Source organism: Manis pentadactyla, chromosome 9, assembly GCF_030020395.1.
Source record: "Manis pentadactyla isolate mManPen7 chromosome 9, mManPen7.hap1, whole genome shotgun sequence".
NCBI classification, from domain to species: Eukaryota; Metazoa; Chordata; class Mammalia; order Pholidota; family Manidae; genus Manis; species Manis pentadactyla.
In genome coordinates, this window is record NC_080027.1 from 9,419,834 (window position 1) to 9,438,619 (window position 18,786).

An 18,786-nucleotide genomic window follows, 5' to 3' on the forward strand; every position below is an offset into this window, starting at 1 on the left:
AGGTCTGGTCCGGCCTCCCCACCGGCAGGCGTGCCGCGCCGGGGAGCGCGGCCCTTGGGGGTGGGGGCTGAGGAAGCAGGGTCTGTGCCTGGGGGCCGGCCTGGGTCTCCCGCCCTGAGCCTGATTTCCTTCCATCTCCAGAATTTCTTGCAGGCCTGGTGCTGGGCCGTGAACTGGGGGTCTGGAGAGGCATCCACGGGGAGCTGCCGACCACACTCACTGAGAACTAACCCAAGTCGGGGGGCTGGGGGGTTGCCTGGGGGTGGCAGGGTCAGCCTCCGAGGGTGAGGAGAATGGCAAAGAGCAAGGTGGGTGGGGGCAATGTGCCCCTCTTGGGGCAGCCAGGGGCCTGACAGGCAGGGCAGAGTGCCAGACCTATCCCCTAAGGAGCCGCAGGGGTACACCTCGTGGGGGTCAGCACCCTCCACCCCAGCCCTGCTCACCCAGTTCCCAGAGACCCCATGCGAGCCCTGCTCGGCGTCCCCTCCTGGACCCTTCGGACCCTGGTGCTCCCCGCAGCTCTGGGCAGCCCATGCTCACCCCAGCTGCCCCACTGGCCTCACCCAGAGTCACCACACCCATCCGCACCCAGCTTTCCCCAAGACCCCCAGCAGCCAAGGGCACAGCCAGCCCCTGCCCGAGCTCTCCTGCAGCCTGGACCCTTCCCACAGCGCCCCCGAGCCCCAGGTGCTGCTGGCCTGTCCTGTCTCCACCCCTCTTTCCCCCTGTCCTGCTGCTGGGCACCCTCTCGGCTTGTCCCTGGGCTCCACTCACTCATGCATCCATCCATTTATTCACGGGATGAGCGTCCCCACATGTGGCCGGCCTGGCTCAGTGTCATGGGGCAATGTCAGGGTGCCCTCAAGCTGAGGGCCTCAGGGAGCAGGTGACCAGTATGCAGGCCTGGGGAGCGGTGGGGCCTCCTAGAGGAGGGATGAAGGAGGCCCCAAGGAGTCTGGGGTTGGGGTGGAGTGGGGGATGCAGCAGGGGGAGGGGCCCATGTGGGGGATGGGGTCTGATGGGGTCTGTGCGGCCCTTTGTCATTCATTCAACAAATATTCATGGACCCTACAATCGAGGGCTGAACAGTGTTCCCACCAAAAAGGATGTGTGGTGGGCTGAACAGAGGCCCGCAAAAGGCATGTGCACGTCCTCACCCCCAGAACCATGGATGGGACCTTGTCTGGGAGAAGGGACTCTGCAGATGGGATCAAGTGTAGGATCTGAGACCAGGTCCTCCTGGCTTTGCGGGGGCTTAAGTCCTACGACAGGTGTCCCTGGAGAGGAGGGGAGGAGAAGGGCACATGGAGGAGGCCATGTGATGGTGGAGCAGAGCCCGGGACACACCCACAGCCCAGGGATGAACGCTGGTGCCCCAGAAGCTGGAGGAGGTGGGCAGGGTCCTCCCTGGATTCTCCAGAGTGGCCAGCCTGTGACCCCAAGACTTCACTCCAGTGAGACTGGTCTCGGACTCACCTCCAGGACAGTGGGGATGCATTTCTGCTGGGTGAAGCCTCCCAGTTCATGGTCACCCAGGAAACTAAGTGCGTGAGGCCCCATCACAGGTGCAGAGGGCACTGCAGGGAGCCAAGCAGGTGGCGAGGCCACCCCTGAGCTTCTGGGCCAGGGGCTTGTCCCCCACCTCCCACCTGGGTGTTCTCGCCCATGTCCACTCCTGACCTTCCCACGGAGCCCAGGTGGTCTTTCAAGATGCCAGAGGAGGTTCCCACATCTGCTCTGTTTTCCTGGAGACAAGTGGGGTCCTCACTGTGACCCCCTGGTCCCAGTGCACACGGGTGTGTTCCTGCCTCAGGGCCTTTGCAGGGGCTGCCCCTGCCTGGACCACCTTGCCCACAGACATCTGCCTGGGTCCCTCTCATCAACTCAAACTCTGCTGAGCTGCTCCCTCTCACAAGGACAATCCGAGTTTATGTGTCCCCCAGCTGTGTGCTGGGTGACAGGATAAGGGGAGGGCAGTGGGGGCGGAGCTGTGGCTTGGCTGTGAGCAACTGGAAGGGGCGGCTCCACTGCTGAGCTACAGACCCTGGGCTTAGGTCCCCGCAGCTGACACCGCTTGGGTCTCCATCTGGCATTTTCACCTGGGCTGCCACATGGCACCTGTTGTGGCCTCCTCAGCCCCTTCTATGTCCTGCAGACCCTCGACCCAGTGTACCTGTGCCACTCCAGGGCCCTCTGACTCCAGCCCTGGACACTGCTGCCCTCTGGCCCGCAGCCCACCCCCCAGGCTCCTCCGTGGCTCCTGCGGGCTACCAGGTAGTGCACAAACCCCAGGCCAGGCTCTCCTGGGGTCTTCAGCACCTGGCCCCCCGAGTCCTCGTGGTGTAGGGGTCGCCCCCAGCCCCAGGCTTCACTCCCACTGGCTGCTGTCTCTCCTGGGCCCCTGGCATCCTCTCTGACATACCCTGTCAGTCGTCTCAGGAGTCCCCCCCACTCCCGTGTGGATGCTGGTCTGGCATTCAGCCCCTGCCTCTGTCCCCCGTCCCCCAGACATGACAGTGACTCCAGGGGCATTGTCATGCCCACATCGGGTCCTCCCAAGCTCGCTGCACTCTGAGAGGCCCACAGCGCAGAGCTGGCCAGGGAGAAGGTCCCGGGGGTACACAGGGGACCCCATCACGCCCGCCCTTGGGGCCCCTCGCCCCCTAGCCCCTCTGCTCTCCCTCTCCTTCCAGAGAGAACCCCATCCTCCCTGAGGCCTCCTCGCCTTGGTGGGCTCACCTGGCCCTCACCGAGCCGTGCGCACCTGCCTGGCTGGGCCTGGCTCCCAGCTGGTGCCCGTGCCCAGGTGTGGCTGTGCTCAGGGGCCACGGGGGCCTGGTTTCTACCTGCCCAGCCCCCTCCGGCTGGAGGCAGGCCGTGGCCTCAGGCCTCATTAGAGCGGCCTCCAGCTCTCCCTGCGCAGCCCCAGCCAGCGCAGGCCTCAGCGGGCCAGAAACCGAAGAGAAAATGCCTGTTTATGCCAGCTATGCCGAAAGCAAAACAGTTTGTGGTTTGTGACCCAAATTTTTTGCCTTTTTTTTCGGAACATAACAAAGCTCAAGACAACTCCCTCCCCCACCCCCCCAGGCAGACAGAACTGATCTGTTTACACTGGCTGCGAAGCATTCCTGCCTGCCAGCCCAGCCCTCTCCCCTGGGCCGTGCCCCCCATGCTGGGCGGCCTCCCAGGAGGGTGTGGGGCCTGGCCAATGGGGGGCGGGCAAGCTGGGTGTCAGGAGGGCAGCTTCCCCGGGGTGCTGGTGACTGGGGCCTGCTGGGGGTGGGAGTACTGGAGTGCCTCTCCATCTAGTTGGAGGGGGATCCCCTATGGCCCCAGATGGGAGAAGGTGGGGACACATCACCCCCAGATGCCCCCTTTAAGGGAGCCCCCACCCAAGTCTGTCCTTGGCCTCACAGCCCCCACCTCTCACACACACACGTGGGTGACAGGCCTAGATCCCTGGGCCCTCGGCCACCTGCCTGCCTTCCTTCCTGAGCACTGCCCACCTTCTCCCATCCCTAACCCACGCTAACACCCAAGGCCCACATCTCCTCGCTCAGCTCAGCGGTGGGGCCCACTGGGGGTGCGCGTGCTCTGCCCTGGGGGCTGGTCTCCAGAAAAGCCAGTGTCTGTGGGGTAGCAGGTGCAGAGCTTGGCTGTCCCGGCCCAGACTGGGGGAGAACAAAGGGGTCTCCTCTCCCAGGCCCAGCCGGCCAGGCACATGCTGGAGCCCAGTGGCAGGGACGGGAGAGGGACTGAGTCCTTCCCCACGGAGACTGCAGCCCCCCAGGCCTGGTCCGCGCTGTCACGTGCAGAGTCCCTCCGTAGCCTCCCTTGCCCCTCTGCTGTCCCCGCACATCCTCCCATCCCTCTCCTTCCCCTGTGCTCCAGCCTCCATTCCTGAGCTGGCGGATGCTGGAAGCCAGAGCCCGAGAAGGGGTGCCTGGGCCAAGGGCACTGGTGACAGGGGGTGTAGATCCTCAAACTCACCGGTGGGTGTGAGGCAAAGGCTCCTGGAAGTCTTTGTACCTGAGGAAGACTGCCAGTCGGGGAGACACCCATCGCATTTGGCGCGTGCAGAAGCTGGCTGAGGAGAAGGGCTGGAAGGGCACTGCCGGCAGGAGGAACAGCATGGGTGGCCCTGGAGTGCCCTGCCCTTCTGCATGAGCAAAGCACAGGTGTGAGTTTGTGGAGGGGCACGCAAGGCAGGAGGGGCCCTGAGTGCTGAGCCAAGAAGCTGCACTTGACCCTGAGAGCTCTGGGAAGCAGGAGAGGATTTTCAAGGGGAGAGTGGGCCTGCTCAAACGCGGTTATAGAAGGATGGTCCAAGCTGGGGTGAACTGGAGCCTGGGCGTTAGAAGGGGTGTTCGGGGTGGAGGGGCCAGAGCAGGGGGAAGAGCTCAGTGTGGCCCAGCGTGTGGGGTGGGGGGGCTTTCTGGCCCTCCCCAACCCCAGTGGGCAGGTCCTGGCCCCCTAGTGTGGAGAATGGAGGCTGGGGGCTGGTCCTGCCCGGGGCCCTGCAGGTTCTGCTCCTGAGAGGCTGGCAGCTTCCTTGCCTGGCCAGAGCATCATTTTGGGAAGGTCTGGCCTTGTACCTCTGCTTCCCCCTCCCCTCCCTGTCATCCCTGGCCTCCACTCGATCAGGAACAGATGTGCCTCTGAGCAGGAATTCTAGCTATTTGGTTAACCAGTCACTCAGGGAGTTTCTGATAAGGCGATTTGGGTCTCAGCAAAGCGTGAGGGGGAGGAGCAAGGACCCGCAGCTCCCACCCCCACCTTCCCCATGCCCGGGGGCCTGGGATGCTCCCCAGCCAGGGTCTTACCCTAGTTGGACCGTTCTGGGAAGAAAGGTTTTCCAGACCTCTTGTGGTGCTGGCGAGGCCCGGCAGGTGGGGGTGAGCTCAGGCTGCCCCCAGACCTGGGTCCCGTGTGTTCAAGCACAGGAACCCTCAGCTCATCCACTTGAGGACTCACTACCTCCCAGCCATGAGCCCTTCCTTCTCTCCTCATTTACCCAGCATATGTGTACGCCAGGCCCTGAGCAAAGCTGTGGAGCCACAGAGATGCGTAGAGTCCCATTCCTGCTCTCAAGACGGTCATAGTGAAGGAGGAAATGGGTGCATCAACTCGGGAGTAACAGAGACAGAGGACTGAAGGTGGCACCTGCTCAAAGGACCACATGAGGGAGTTACCACCTGGGGGTTCCTAAGCCGGAACCCTGGTCCTCTCCCCGTCCAGGCTGCCCTCTGCCAAGCAGCGGCTGAGCACCCCCTACCTGCTCCTGTGAGCCCTGTGGTGGACCAGCCCTGTTTGGAGCCTGGAGGTGGCACACCCAAAATTAGTCACTCAGATCTGCTCCCTCTGGATCTCTGGTTTCCCGGATCCCAGCACAGCATCTTATCCTGTTCTATTCTATTCATAGTTGTAGCCTGAAGGGGCCATTTTGATCCTTGGTTTGGTCTTCCAGCATTTAGGCATTTGGTTTATCTCCCCCAGTCATGGACCCAATACCTAGAGCAGTGCCTGGTGCAGAGTAGAGACTCAGTGAATGGCTCCATGAATGGCTAGATGGCTGGGAGGATGTATGTATGTATGTATGTATGTATGTATGTATGGGTGGATGGGTGAGTGGATGGGTAGATGGATGGATGGATGGAAGGATACGTGTATAGGTACAAAGCAAGTGTAGGTCAACAAATATCTACCTGTGTTTTCACTTGTGAGAGTCTTAGTGGGGGATGAGGGAGGAGAGCAAAGAGACTGAAATGTATGGGATATCTATTCCCATAAAAATTCTATATGCAGATAGTAATATATTCTGCTTTTAGAGTCTGAAACATAATAGGGGTTGAAAGCTATGTTGATTAAATGGAATTTAAAGGTGTTGTTTAAGTGAACCCATATCTGGAAGTTGTTTCAAGAGGACCTAGAAAACATGAAAATGTCAATAAAAAGCTTGTTGACTGAAAGTCATAAAATCTTACCTTAGAAAAAGGCACAGGGCCCAGAGAGTTTTATGGGCAAGTTTTTTTTTATACTTAAGATCATTCCTATACTATGCAAAAATTTTCAAGCATAGAAGATGGACAAAATTCCAATTTACTTTCTATGTTTGCATAACCCTGATACCAAAGTCCAATCATGGTTGTAAAAAAAAAAGGAAAAAAACCCACAGTCCAAGTTCATTTGTGAAGATAGACGCAAAAATTGTAAAAAAAAAAAAAAATCAGCAAATTAAATCCAGCAGTGTATTGAATTAAAATAATAATACACCATGACCAAGTGGAATTTATTTCTGGGAATGCAAGGATGACTCATCATTAAGAAATCCATTAATATCATCATGTTGATAGGCCAAAAGAAGAAAAACCATATGATAATATTGATAGGTGCCAAAACCATATTTAATAAAATCTAACATGGACTGACATTTAGGGTTTGAATAAATTGTCAGCTGAGCATGGAAAAAAAAATCTAACATGCATTCCCAGTTATAATGTCTGTTCCATAGAGTTTTATGGGCAAGTTTTTTTTTTATACTTAAGATCGTTCCTATACTATACAAAAATTTTCAAGCATAGAAGATGGACAAAATTGTGAACAAAAGGCTGTGAATAAAAGGAAGCTTCCCTAACACAAGAGGAGATATTTACTGGTCACCCTACCACCCTTCATCCCCCACTGCCATCCCATCACTTTTCATCAGCACCACCAACATTCTTATAGCCAAATTCAACAGACACTTCTTTCTTTATCAGATATGACCTGTCAGGGGCATTTGCTGCTACCAACCCTTACCCACACACCCATCCTGAAACTTCTCTTGGTTCTGCTTCCTGTATGGAGTAGTAAGTTTCTAACAAACCAGCCCTCCCACAGATAACAACTATAAACCCTGGTCAACAAACAAACAAATAACTCTCCAAGGGTTCTAGAGAGTTAGTGGAAGCAGGACATTTTTGGAAAAGTGGCCACAGTATGGTGTGGGAAGCTAAAATCCCAACAGAAACCTTGCCATTTTTTAGGCTGGAGGAACCATGGGTAATCTAGGTCACTGGAGAATGGGATGGGTATCTCAAAAGGAGCCAGAGGGGGAGCATCCCGAATTTTATGTATTTACTTGCCCAGGTTCCTAAAGGAAGTCTGAATTGAGATTTCAGCCACCTCTTGGATGTTTCAGAAAAATGCATTTTCCACTCAAGGGAACAATTAACTGATGCCAACTCTGAAGTGACTCAGGTGTTGGAATTAACAGACAAGGAGTTTAAATGAGCTATGATAACTATGCTCATGAAAATAAAGGAAAACGTTTGCAATGAATGAAAACAAAGGAAATTTCAACATACAGAAAATATTGAAAAGATCTAAATAGGATGTTTGGAACTGAAAAAATCCAATCTCTGTTATAAAAAATAACTACTGGATGATATTTGTAGCAGAATGGGGATGACCAAAGAAAGTCTGTGAGACTGAAGATAGGTGAATAAAAGTTATCCAACATGAAGATGAGAGAGAAAAAGATGGAAAACAAACAAATAAAGAACAGAAACTCAGGGTCATATGTGTGATATTAAAAGGTCTAACATATGGGTAATTGAGCCCCAGAAGGGGCAGAGCAAGAGAATAGTGAAGAAAAAATATGGAATAAATAATGACCAAAAACTTCCTGAATTGATTAGAAATATAAACTTGCAGTGTCAAGAAGTTCAGCAAGACCTAAATAGGATCAATTTGAAAAAAATAATGCTTAGGCTCATCAAAGTCAAACTGATGGAAATGAATATTAAAAAGGGAAATCCTAAAGAGAGAAAAGCAGGCTTCACATCTCAGGAAATGATGGATCAAAAATGACAGACTTCTCACCAGGAACTATGGGGCCAGCAGACAATGGAACAACATTTTTCAAGGCCTCAAACATGTTTTCCTCTTGGCTACTGTGGCCAAGGAGTCCATTTTCCCTGCCCATGTTTTTGGGGGTTTGTGGTCTTCTTCCTGTAAGTGTTGGTGTGCCTTGCCTTGAGCTGGGCACCTTTCCCCCTCCCTTCCTTCCTGCACAAGGGCCTCTTCCCCACAGCTCTGGCAGCTCATACATCGTGAAGAACCCCAAACACAGATGCCTTGTTCCATTTGCCCCAGGTTGGGAGCATGGATCCCATGTCTGCTCAGGTTACCCCCTTCCTCCCCAAACTCTTCACATCCCAAACGTGGCCTTCCTCCAGGCTCCCCACCTTGAGGAATGATCTCTCGGCTGCTCGGTTGCTCCTTGTGTGCACCTGTGCCATCATTTAATCCTCAGAGGTGGAGCCCGACTCCTCCCTTTACAGATGGTTAACTGGAAGGAGCAGAGTCCCGTCTATGGTCCTCATCTGCTTCTGAGTGCCCTGTGTTGGGCATGTGCTATGTATCGTCACGCAGCCTGGCAAGCTGCCTTCCCCTGGGAGCTCCCCATCTGGAGGGAAGGCTGGCAACCATCAAGGGGATTACTTAAATACAGGCTGCAGAGACTCGCGGAGCTCATGCACCACCAAGTCTACCATCTCCCTGGGCTCCTGGCACCAAGGGGAGGCCCATGTTCTCTCACATCCCTGGGCCAAGGCGAGGCATGTTTGTGGGTCAGTCTCTTCAGGTGGCCAGAGATGCAGCCCACAGACATGTCTCCCTCCTCCACCAGGTGCAGGCAGAGCGTGGCAGCTTCACTCCCTTCTGCCCACTGGCAGCGCAACCTCAGAAAGGTGCCCTGAGATGAAACTCTGGGGTCGGCACGTTTCCCTTGTGCTGACCCAAGGTCGAGGGGCTTCAGGCTTCAGTTCTGGCTCTCAATCTGGGTCTCTTTGCAAGCACAGGGCAGGTCCATGGGCTTGAGTGATTGGGGATGGGGGTGGGATCTCTAGGCCCTGCCGGGCCAGCCTCACTTCCAGCTTTGAGTGGTGGCCCTGCCATGGATGTGGAGGTGAACAGAACCCACTGCCTGTTCCTCCAGCCCCTCACCGACCCCTCATATGAAGAGTGAGAATTATCATCACATTTCCCAAGCTCACCAGGTGGGGTTGGGTGGCCCAGAGCTGTTCCCCAATCCCCTGTGCATGCTGTCTTCAGTGCTTCTGACACCCTAGGCAGGCTTGGGGTTACCTGCCCCCTTGTCCAGGTGAGAAGACTGGGATCAGGAGCAGGAGAGGGGGCAGCATAGTACTCAAGGTACCACCGCAGAGACTGCTCGGGGCCCTGCTCCCCTCCCTCTCCAGGCAGCTGCAGGCAGGGCCAGGAAACACTGCCAGGAGCCTTGAGAAGGGGTTGCAGAAGGAGGGAGTCGTATGCCTCTGTGTCCAGGTCCCCTTCTCCTCTGCCGGGGGGCTGCCTGGGGCAGAAAGGAGGAAGGGGGCTGTAAAGGGAGACAGCTCACCAGGAGGGTCTGCCCCCAGCCCTGGGGCAGGGCTCAGTCTGTCTTCTCCACTGGACAGGCCCCCCCCCACCAGGTCCTGCCTGCTTGCATCACACGGTCGGGTCCTGCGTGTCTGGGAGATGCCCTGGCAGGAGCCACTTCCAGGCACAGTGGGGTGCCTGCCCCCACATTGGGAAGGGGCTGCTTTTGGGGGGCCCACTCTGGAGCATTTGATCCCCTTTCCAGCCAGAAGGGTCCCCGGGGAGCGTGCCGCCAAAGGCCTCCTGGGAGAGGAAGCCCTTGGGGGCTGTGGCCCCTTAATCCTGGAGACTGCCTGCCACGGGTCCATGGAAACGCCTCCCCCAGGTCTAATTCCTGGTGACATTCTAGGAAGTTCATTACTGAGTGTTGCACAGTAGAAAAACTTGGGCTGGGCCCAGCGCAGCGTGGAGCCACATGTTGCCACCGTGCTCTGCTCGTAATTAGCAGACGGGCGAGTGTTCACTCTCAGTGGTTCACCAGGGGGTCAAAGGAATTCCCAGAAGCACAGGGCTGCTCTACTGACAGGTGTGAGGTAGAGGGGCCCGCGGGTAGGGCTCGTGGGAGACCCTGGGAGGCCCCCCCAGTACGGACCGTGAGGAGGGAAGGGCTGCCAGGGCATGACCCTGCTGTGGGGGCATGGCCTGCCCCAGAGAAGTTCACAGCTGGGGGGCAGGGACATCTGGGGTCTAGAAGCTCTAGAGAGTGGGTTCCTCTGGGCGGGGCTGCTCAGGGAGGGCTCCCTGAAGGAGGAGAGGCTCAGAAGGGGCCTTAGGGATGGAGAACCAAACCGGGATCAGGAGGTGGTGGGGAGGGCACAGAGAAGAGGACAGGTCTGCGGGGAGCCGGGACAGCTCCCCCACTAGGACCCTTTACAAAAGGGGAGTTTGGCAGGCTCAGGGGCTGGGGTGGGGCTGGAGCCCGGGCTCCCAGCACATGGGATTCCCCTCTTAGAAGCAGCCCCGGTGCTGTGACTGAGGCCGCCAGTGTCACTCAACAAGGTCCTTGTGAAGCCATAAACTATACCAGGCCCACAAAGTCTCAACCCTGGAGCCCGTCTCCAATACTCTGTGTGAAGAGTGGTGCCCCAGGAAGGAGGGCCGGGGCGAGTTCCAGAGGGGCTCCAGGCAGCGAGGCCGCCCTGATACTTCCAGGAGCAGCCAGGGGGCTCTCTGCTGGGGCCATGTTCAAGCTTCAGGTGAAAAGCAGAACCTTGGAGAACGGACAGCATTCCAATCCTTGAAGACTTTTCTGATAAGCCAGGTGGGGATGCGACATGCCTGAGTTCTAATCATGATGACGAATAGTGTGGACCGGGTGTCTGTGAGATGGGCCCAGGGCCTCAGATGGACTCCAGGCCTCGTCCGGATTCACCAACGCTCCTGTCCCCGTCCTCCTTCTGCCCCCAGTCCAGTACCCCATGTTGCATCGATTTGTCTTTCTCCTTTATCTCCTGCGCGGATGGCTTTCAGTAAAACAGCATCTGGGTCCTTAGATGAGGCTTCAGCTCCCACACTTCATCTCACTTTTAAGAAGCTGCCCCTTGGCGAGCTTTAATGTAGGACCAGAAGGAAACCCACATGCGTCTGAGGCCCTTCAGATGCCCCTCCTCTTTCCAGCTTCACGGGCACATTCCTCACGGATGCCTAAGGAAGGATGCACCACGGTGGCCAAACGCAGATGCCCCCGGACAACCTGTGCCTTCCAGCCATCCGCAGAGGTTTGCAGAATGTAAGGCATGCGTCTCTGGTCCCTGAGTTTTATTTTGAGAAACACAGTTATTTTTCATAAAAAATAATTTATGTTAATAAGCAGTATCTTATTGTTGCTGTGGCTTGATTCATTTAACATATTTTTTTTAATTTCTAAAAATTAAAATATTTACAAAATTTTACTGTCTTAGTTTTCATTTCCAACATGGGAAACCTCCGTGGTTACAAGCCAACGTCAACAATGCTCTTTGGGATCCTCATTTATGTTTAGGTATAAAGGGGTCCCATGCAGAATGTTGGGGGGCGGAGGTCCCAGAGCCTGGGCTTAGGAGCAGCCAGCTCCAGGTTCCCACCCTGGCACGCTTGGGTGCCGACAGTAGGAGCGTGCAGGTCATGTAGAGTGGCAGTGTGGGCAGTCCATGCCTTGACAGGAGTTGGCAATGACATCAAGAACGTGACAGCCCTCAGACCAGGGTAAAACCAGTTAGGTTTACAGAAGATTGCCCCCTTATCCCCACCCTCCTGTGAGCCCCTGGCCACCACTGACCCCCCACCGCCCACAGTGTTGCCTTTTCCAGAGTGTCACAGAGGGGCTCACAGCGCGTGGCCTTCCCAGGTCGGCTTCTCCCCCATGGTCCTGTGCGTGGGAGGGCCCTCATGTGTTCTCCTGGCCCGATGGCGCGTCCGTCTCTCTTTAGTGCCGAATAACACCCGTCGTTGGGCTGGTCCACAGTCCGTCCGTCACCTGTGGAGGACGCCTCGGTTGCTTCCAGGTTTGGGCTGTTATGGATAAATCTGCTGTAAACATCTGTGTGTCTTTCCATGGACATAGGTCTTTCTCTCTGATTTCCTTTCCAATTACCAACAATTATCCCAAGATAGTGTTTAAGGTCATTCCATTCCTTTTTAATCCCTTTACTGGAAGGGCTCCTTGGGTCATATGTTGTTTTAAATTTGTCATGTTCTTTTTCTCTGCAGTTTTAATGCTCTTTGTAAGGGCACTTGGGTCTATGACCTGATTCCATGCATCCCCCACTGAACAAAAGCTCCATCTTGTATCAGTGCCATGTGGTTGCAGCTCTGGTTTCTCTAGGATGTGTTCTCACATCTGGCAGCGTAAGCCTCTTTCTGCTCTTCTGCTTGACAACGTTCCCGTAAACTTACCTCTCCTATTTCACCCTGGTTTTAAAGACACTTGTCTCCCAAACCCAGTTCGGAGAGACCCCTCCCCTGCAGTACCACCAGGGTGGAGTCGGGGTCCCCAGCCCACTGTGACCCTGAGATTCAGAGTGGGGAGTCAGGCTGGGGTGCAGACACCCACATCCTAAGCAGCCGCTGGCGTGGGCACTGCCGTGGATACTCCCATGGTGCCCCGTGGCCTGGTGGGAATATCCAGGAAGACCGCTCCCCGGCGCGGGGCCTCCGGGCAGCTGCGGGGACTCCCTCCCCGGGCAGAGGAGCCTGAAAGCCTTCTGCTGCCCCCCGGCCACCCCCGGCCTGCAGGAGACCCTGGCTCTCAGGCACCAGGGGACTCACCCTCTGAGCCTGAGGCCCCATCTCACGGGAGCAGCCCTTTTCCATTTTTTTTAACTTTTCAACTGAAGTGTAACCAATAGGGAGGCGTGTCTGCCCTTCACCCCCGTAGACTTAGTCCCTCCCCAGGGCTCGGGCTGCTCGTCCATCCAGCTGTCCCCATGCAGGGCCAAGTGTCCAGCAAGCTGCGCCGCATAGTCTCCAGGGTCTCTGCTAGGAAACCTCAGCCTGTGCTTCATGAGGCTTCGAGGGGGGCCGTGGGGGACTCACAAGTGAGCAGAGCCCAGCTTCCCCAGGGCCTCTCTATGTGAGCCTCTCTTTGCATGCTCCGGTTGATGGGGAACTCACTACTGCCCAAGGCTGACGGTTGCCTACCAGCCCTCACCTGGCCCTCCTCCTGGAACCCCTCTGTGTCCCCTTCATATCAGCTGGAGCCTCCCTGGGGGTGGGAGCTGGTAGGTTCCCCCACGGAGCACATGTCTGCTGCGAGGGCCCCCCAAGTCTTCCTTCCTTCCTCAGCTGAGTGTTCCACAGAGACCCCAGAACCCCACGGTTGGGAGGGTGGAAACCCACCTCTTCAGGCCTAGAATTGGATATAACGGAGTGGCAGGCAGGTAGGAGGGGTTATCTTGGGGAGGGGGTGTCAGCCTTTCACAGACCCCTGCCAGCTCTGCAGGCCCCAGGACCCCAGTGGCTTGCAGGACGCTTGCCTCAGACCTGCCAAGCCACTCCCTCTCCAGGCCCCATGAGGAACCCCTGCTTAAACTCACGTGCTCTTAGCCGGGTCACAGCAGCCGGCAGGGTTGACTGAAGCCCCACAGGGGTGGGCACGCTGTGTCTGGGAGCTCCAACCTCCCGGGACACCCTCGTCTCTGCCAGCCAGGCCTGAGCCCAGGGGTCCTGCCTGGCAGTCTCCTTGAGGACCCAACAGCCCACCCAGCAGAGTGCCTGGCTCCAGCCCCAGTGGCTCCGCAGCCAGTGCCCTGGGGACCCCAGCCCAGCCCTCTCGGCTGGGGAAAACCAGCTGTATCCTGTTTGTGTCAGTAATTCGGTTGTTTTCCTGTGCGTGGTTGAGGGTCGAAGCACCCAGTGAGCCGGACGCTCCCATCTTTGCGGGGCCTGCTGTTCCCAGGAGAAACTTAATCACTTTGTTTTCTTGGTTTAGGTTTTGCTTTTTAATAAAAAAATGACCCTGCTCAGTCCGGCCCCGGGGCCATAACAGGCGTCACTTTTAAACGCTATGCGTGGCAGCACCGGCCCAGGAGCTCCCGGGGGAGGGCAGTGGGGCCGTGATGACGGCTCTGCCTGGCCCAGGGACGGCACTGGCCCTCGGGGGAGCCAGAGCGCCAGGCTGGGGGGTAGCTGCCCTCTCCGTCCACTGCCTGGTCAGCAGGCCCCCAGCCATGGGGCAGTGCTGGGAGAAGTGCCTCAAATGCCAGGTGGGCTCGGGGAGGGGAAAACCTGGCAGCACATCTGGGGGCTGCTGGATGCTTGGACTTCCAGGCCAGCCAGCCAGTGTCAGCCTCTTCCAGGGGCCCAAGCCCAGGACAGGTAGGGAAGAGACCCCTGCCAGACACCACTCCCTCAGAGGCCTCGGCAGCTGGGCCTGAGGTCTTGAGGTGCTAGCCAAGGGGTGTCCCCCCAGCCAAGGAGCAGGGGAGCAGCTGCCCATGCAGCACCATGGCCTTTGATGCCTGACTCCCCCTTCCACGATGTCCTGGCCCCCCAGCAAGGCCCTTCTCCATCCTGCCAAGGGACTTTTGGACTCCCTCCTCCCCACAGTTGGTAAATGCCCAAAGTGGTGGGGCTGGGGGAGAAGGGAGGACAGGGAGTGGAGGGACTCAGGGTCTAGGGGGCACCCTGAAAAACTTGCCACCTCCTAACAGAGCCCCTGGCAGGCCCTGCTCCCAGAGCTTAGAGTGTGGACTCCCCTGAGCTGGGGAGAAGTGAGCCCATCTCCAGGATGGAGGCAGGGTAGGAAGGGTCATCAGCGGCAGGGGTGGGAGGGAACGGATGACAGAGAGGGTGTGTTTGGGCAGGGTAGCGAGGTCTCACCCTTGGTTCAGGAAGGGCAGTGGAGGGGGCAGGGGGCAGGGGACAGACAGGGCTGCAGGGCAGGAGGGTGGGGAGGACCAGCGGGAGAGGAAGGAAGGGCCCAAGGAGCCCCAGAGGGCCCCATGGCAGGGGGAGCTCCCGGTGCCAGAGAGCAGCCTTGAGCTGATGGTGATCTGGCTGTTTCTCTCATCAACACGCCATCCAGCATGGACCCCACACAGGCCTTGTTCTCTCCCAGTGCTGGACGCTCAGTCAGGGGCAAGACCAGCAGGTCTCACACTCATGCAACGGTCAGTGTGACCAGCGGTGCGGGGGGTATTTCTGAGAGGCAGAAGGGCGTGAGACCCCATCCCCATCACTGCCGCTTCCCTGAATCAGCACGGAGAGACAGCGCTGCCCCGTGCGACGCGGCTGGGGCAGGTGAGCAGAGGAGAGAGCGCCTGCAGTGGGGCTCGGAGGGCGGAGGGGTCTCCCGAGCAGGGAAGTGGACCTGCCTGACTCCGTGAGGGTCTGGGTCTTTATCTCAGGAGCTGAGCATGTGGTACAGGTAGGGGAGAAAGGAAGTTGGAGAAGCGCAGGATATGTCTGCGTCTTCTAAAGGTTTGGGTCTGTGTGTGGGGATATGGGGAAGGGGCTAAACAGAGTGCTCTAGGTGGCCAACCTGGGGGCAGCTTCCAGAGGTTAGGAAGCCAGAGGCAGGTGTGCAGCCAAAGAGAAGAGAGCTGGAGATGATGGAGGTGTGAAGTCAGGGTGCCTGAGGCAGGATGAATCTATGTATCTACTCATCCATCACTCCACCCATCCATTCACCCACCCACCCACCCACCCATCCATCTACCCACCCATCCATCCATCCATCCACCCATCCATCCATCCACCCACCCACCCATCCATCCATCCATTCATCCACCCATCCGTCCACCCATCCATTCACCCATCCACCCATTCACCCATCCACCCATCCGTCCATCCGTCCATCCATCCATCTGTCCACCCATCCACCCACCCATCCACCCATCCATCCATCCACCCACCCATCCACCCACCCATCCACCCATCCGTCCATCCACCCACCCACCCACCCACCCATCCACCCATCCATCCATCTGCCCATCCCCAGGCAAATGCCCATGTGGACTTCTGGGGAGACAATATGCAGTGGCCACAGCATCAGTGCAGAGGCTGTGTAAGGCAGCAGTGCAGTGTCCCTGGGGAGTGGTGAAGAGGGTGTGTGGTGGGGAGCATGAGCAAGGAGGAGTGGCCTGGAGGACTGTCCTAGAGGCCGTGGGGAGCTGGCCCCATAAGGGCCCAGCAAGCTCTGAGAAGGATGTGGCTTTTTCTTCCAGACAGGGGAGCAGAGTGTTCAAGGACCCTCTGGATGCTGAGGAGGTGGTGGTGGTCGGCTCCCTAGTGGGGCTGAACGTGGAGCTGAGATCATTTGCTGAGGGAATAGGGGACCCAGGACAGCTCCCAGGTCAGTGCCAAGCCCCTGGAAAGATGGAGTTGCTCTGACAGAGTGGAGGAAGAGGCAGCAGGTGTAGTGGGCTCTGGAGGGTACAGCGGGGCTCAGGGCTGGACCTGGAACACACGTGATGGCCTGGCATATCTGTGACAAGGGGACTATAGGCAGACAGAACCGTCCCTGGACAGGTGGCTGCTTCTGTCCCTCAGGCCGTGGGCATCCCCTCCTCAGGCCAGCCTCCTGGGTATTTGCATCAACTCTCAGAACCTCGGCCTTGATGGTCCTGCGTCCTGGCTGCCTTGCCAGCATGCCGGCCCCACGCACTGCCCAGGGCACAGGCTGTGGGAAGAGGGGCTTGTGTAGGCTGCTCTGGGGCTGGGTTGGGTAGGAAAGTTCCAAGGAGCACGGTAGTCCCTGGGATAAATCAGCTCCTACGTTTCCTGCGTTAAGGAGTGTGAGGGGAGGGATAGGAAAACGTTCCACTTTTCCATTTCAGGCATAGTATTTGGAAAACAGCTGATTCTGGAAACCTGAAACTTCCCTGGGCATAGAGCTCTATAGAGCAGAGCATCCGCAGGGCTGGGATGGGGGGCTCAGCCCAGAGCGGGCCTTGCCCCTGCACCCTGGGCCCTTCCCAAGGAGGGGCCTGAGGCTGGCCCAGAGGGACCACCCACACAGGAGTTGGACCCACCCACTGAGTGCAGCCAGGTTTCTATGGCACCGGGAACCTGACACACGGGGTTCTGGAAACTCGGTGGGCTAATCCGGGAGCTAATCCTAGCAACAGGCTGGGCCTGAAGCCATGTGACGGTGCGGTGGGGGTGGCGGTGCCAAGCAGGCCCATAGACCCTGTGCTGGGGGGCCTGGCCACTGCCATGCCTGGGCTCTCAGGTTCTGGCACTGGGTGGGGTCATCCCCAGAGCAAGGCCTGCCCTGGACCCACTTCCTTTACCCTCTCTGGCTGCATGGGGTCTCTGTGGCTGCCCTGGCCTCGCCTCAAGTTGTCAGGATCAGAGGAGATTAGCAGGTGCAGGAGGCCATGTGCGTGAGGGCTGCGCGGCTCCCTGCTGGGGCAAGCAGGAAACCCCCGTGGCCCTTGGGGGAGCTCAGGGACTCTGGCACTCTCGCTTGGGGCCCTGGACCCTGGGGCTGCCCCATTGCTGATGCTCCGAGGAAGGACAGCTCTGAGGGCCTTGACTAGGGAGGCTCACTGCATGTGTGCATGCACATGTGCATGAGTGTGCACATAACTGAGTGGATATGCACACATGTGAATGTGCACGTGTGGGAGTGCATGGATGTGTGCGTGCATTGTGTGGGTTGTGAGGTGTGTGTGCATGGTGTGTGTATATGTGAGTGTGCGTGCACCTGAATGCAGGAGGGAGGGGTGGGGAGGGCGTTCCTCTGCACTCTGCTTCCCAGGCAGCTCTGTGTGTCCAGCTGCCCACCTGCCTCCTTCCACCCACCACCATCCACTCCCTCAACAGCAGTGTGGAAGGGCTGCCATCTCCCAGGGGCCGTGGGTCTGGGGGGTCGCCCTGGCAGTGTGTGCCCAGGCAGCAGGAGCTGGAAAGGATACTTCATTTGTGACCCCTGCCCCCAGGGGGCCTGCTCTGGGCTGGGCAGGTGGCCTCCTCACCCTGCTGCTCTTCTGGACCAGCACCTGGACCCCTACCCTGCTGGGGGCTTGGCCTCTGCCTGTGTTGGGATGGCGTCCTGGGGACCTGGGGCATGGGCCCCCAGCAGCAGGTAGCCCCCCAGGAGCCGTGACCTGGATGGCAGAGGCGGGGCTTCCACACTGGCCTGACTCAGGCCCGAGAGATTCCCAGGTGGGCATTCCAACACAGGGGCTGCTGGTGGGGAGCCATGGGCAAAGGGCTGACTTGGCTTCCCCTTTCCCACCAGCCGCCCTCCCTGGCATCTGGGTGGGCAGCCTGAACTCACTCTGTTTGGCCAGTGGCCTGCAGGAAGAAACAGTCCCCGCTGGCCGAGGTGGGGAGTGGGGTTGGGGGAATGGAGGCATCCCCCGCCCCCTCTGGCCCCCTGCAGAGAGGCCAGCCTCCTCAGGAAGCCCTGGGGGCGGCCCAGGCAGCTGGGGCCAGGCTGGAGCTTCCAAAGCTGGGCGCTCCACAGGCCCTGCAGCCCCCTGGGCCTTCAGTGCCCCTGCTCCCCGGCATCCAGCTCTGAGGGCCCCAGCACCCCATCGGCGGTGGGGGCAGCTTGGGTGGAGCAGGGCGGCGGAGGGCAAGGATCAGGCCAGGCCCATTGTTTAGAAGAGAAGGAACTGACTTCAGCTCCGGGAGCAGGGCCTCCCACCCCACCCGGCTTCCTGCCCCTGGGCTGCCAGAGTGGACTTTGTCCACCTTATTTGGGGATTGAGAAGCCACACTGCGTGTGTGGCTCCGGGAGTCACAGCGCAGAACCACGGACTCACAGGGTGGAGGGTTCCTTTGCAGCCTCTCCATGACTCAAAGTTATAACCCTTTAGCCAAAGAAAATGCCATTCAAGGATCCATTTGATCCTCCATCCAACTGCCCATCTGTCCTCCCATGTACCCACCAACCCTCATCTACCCACCTTCCCACTCATGTCCACAACTGTCATT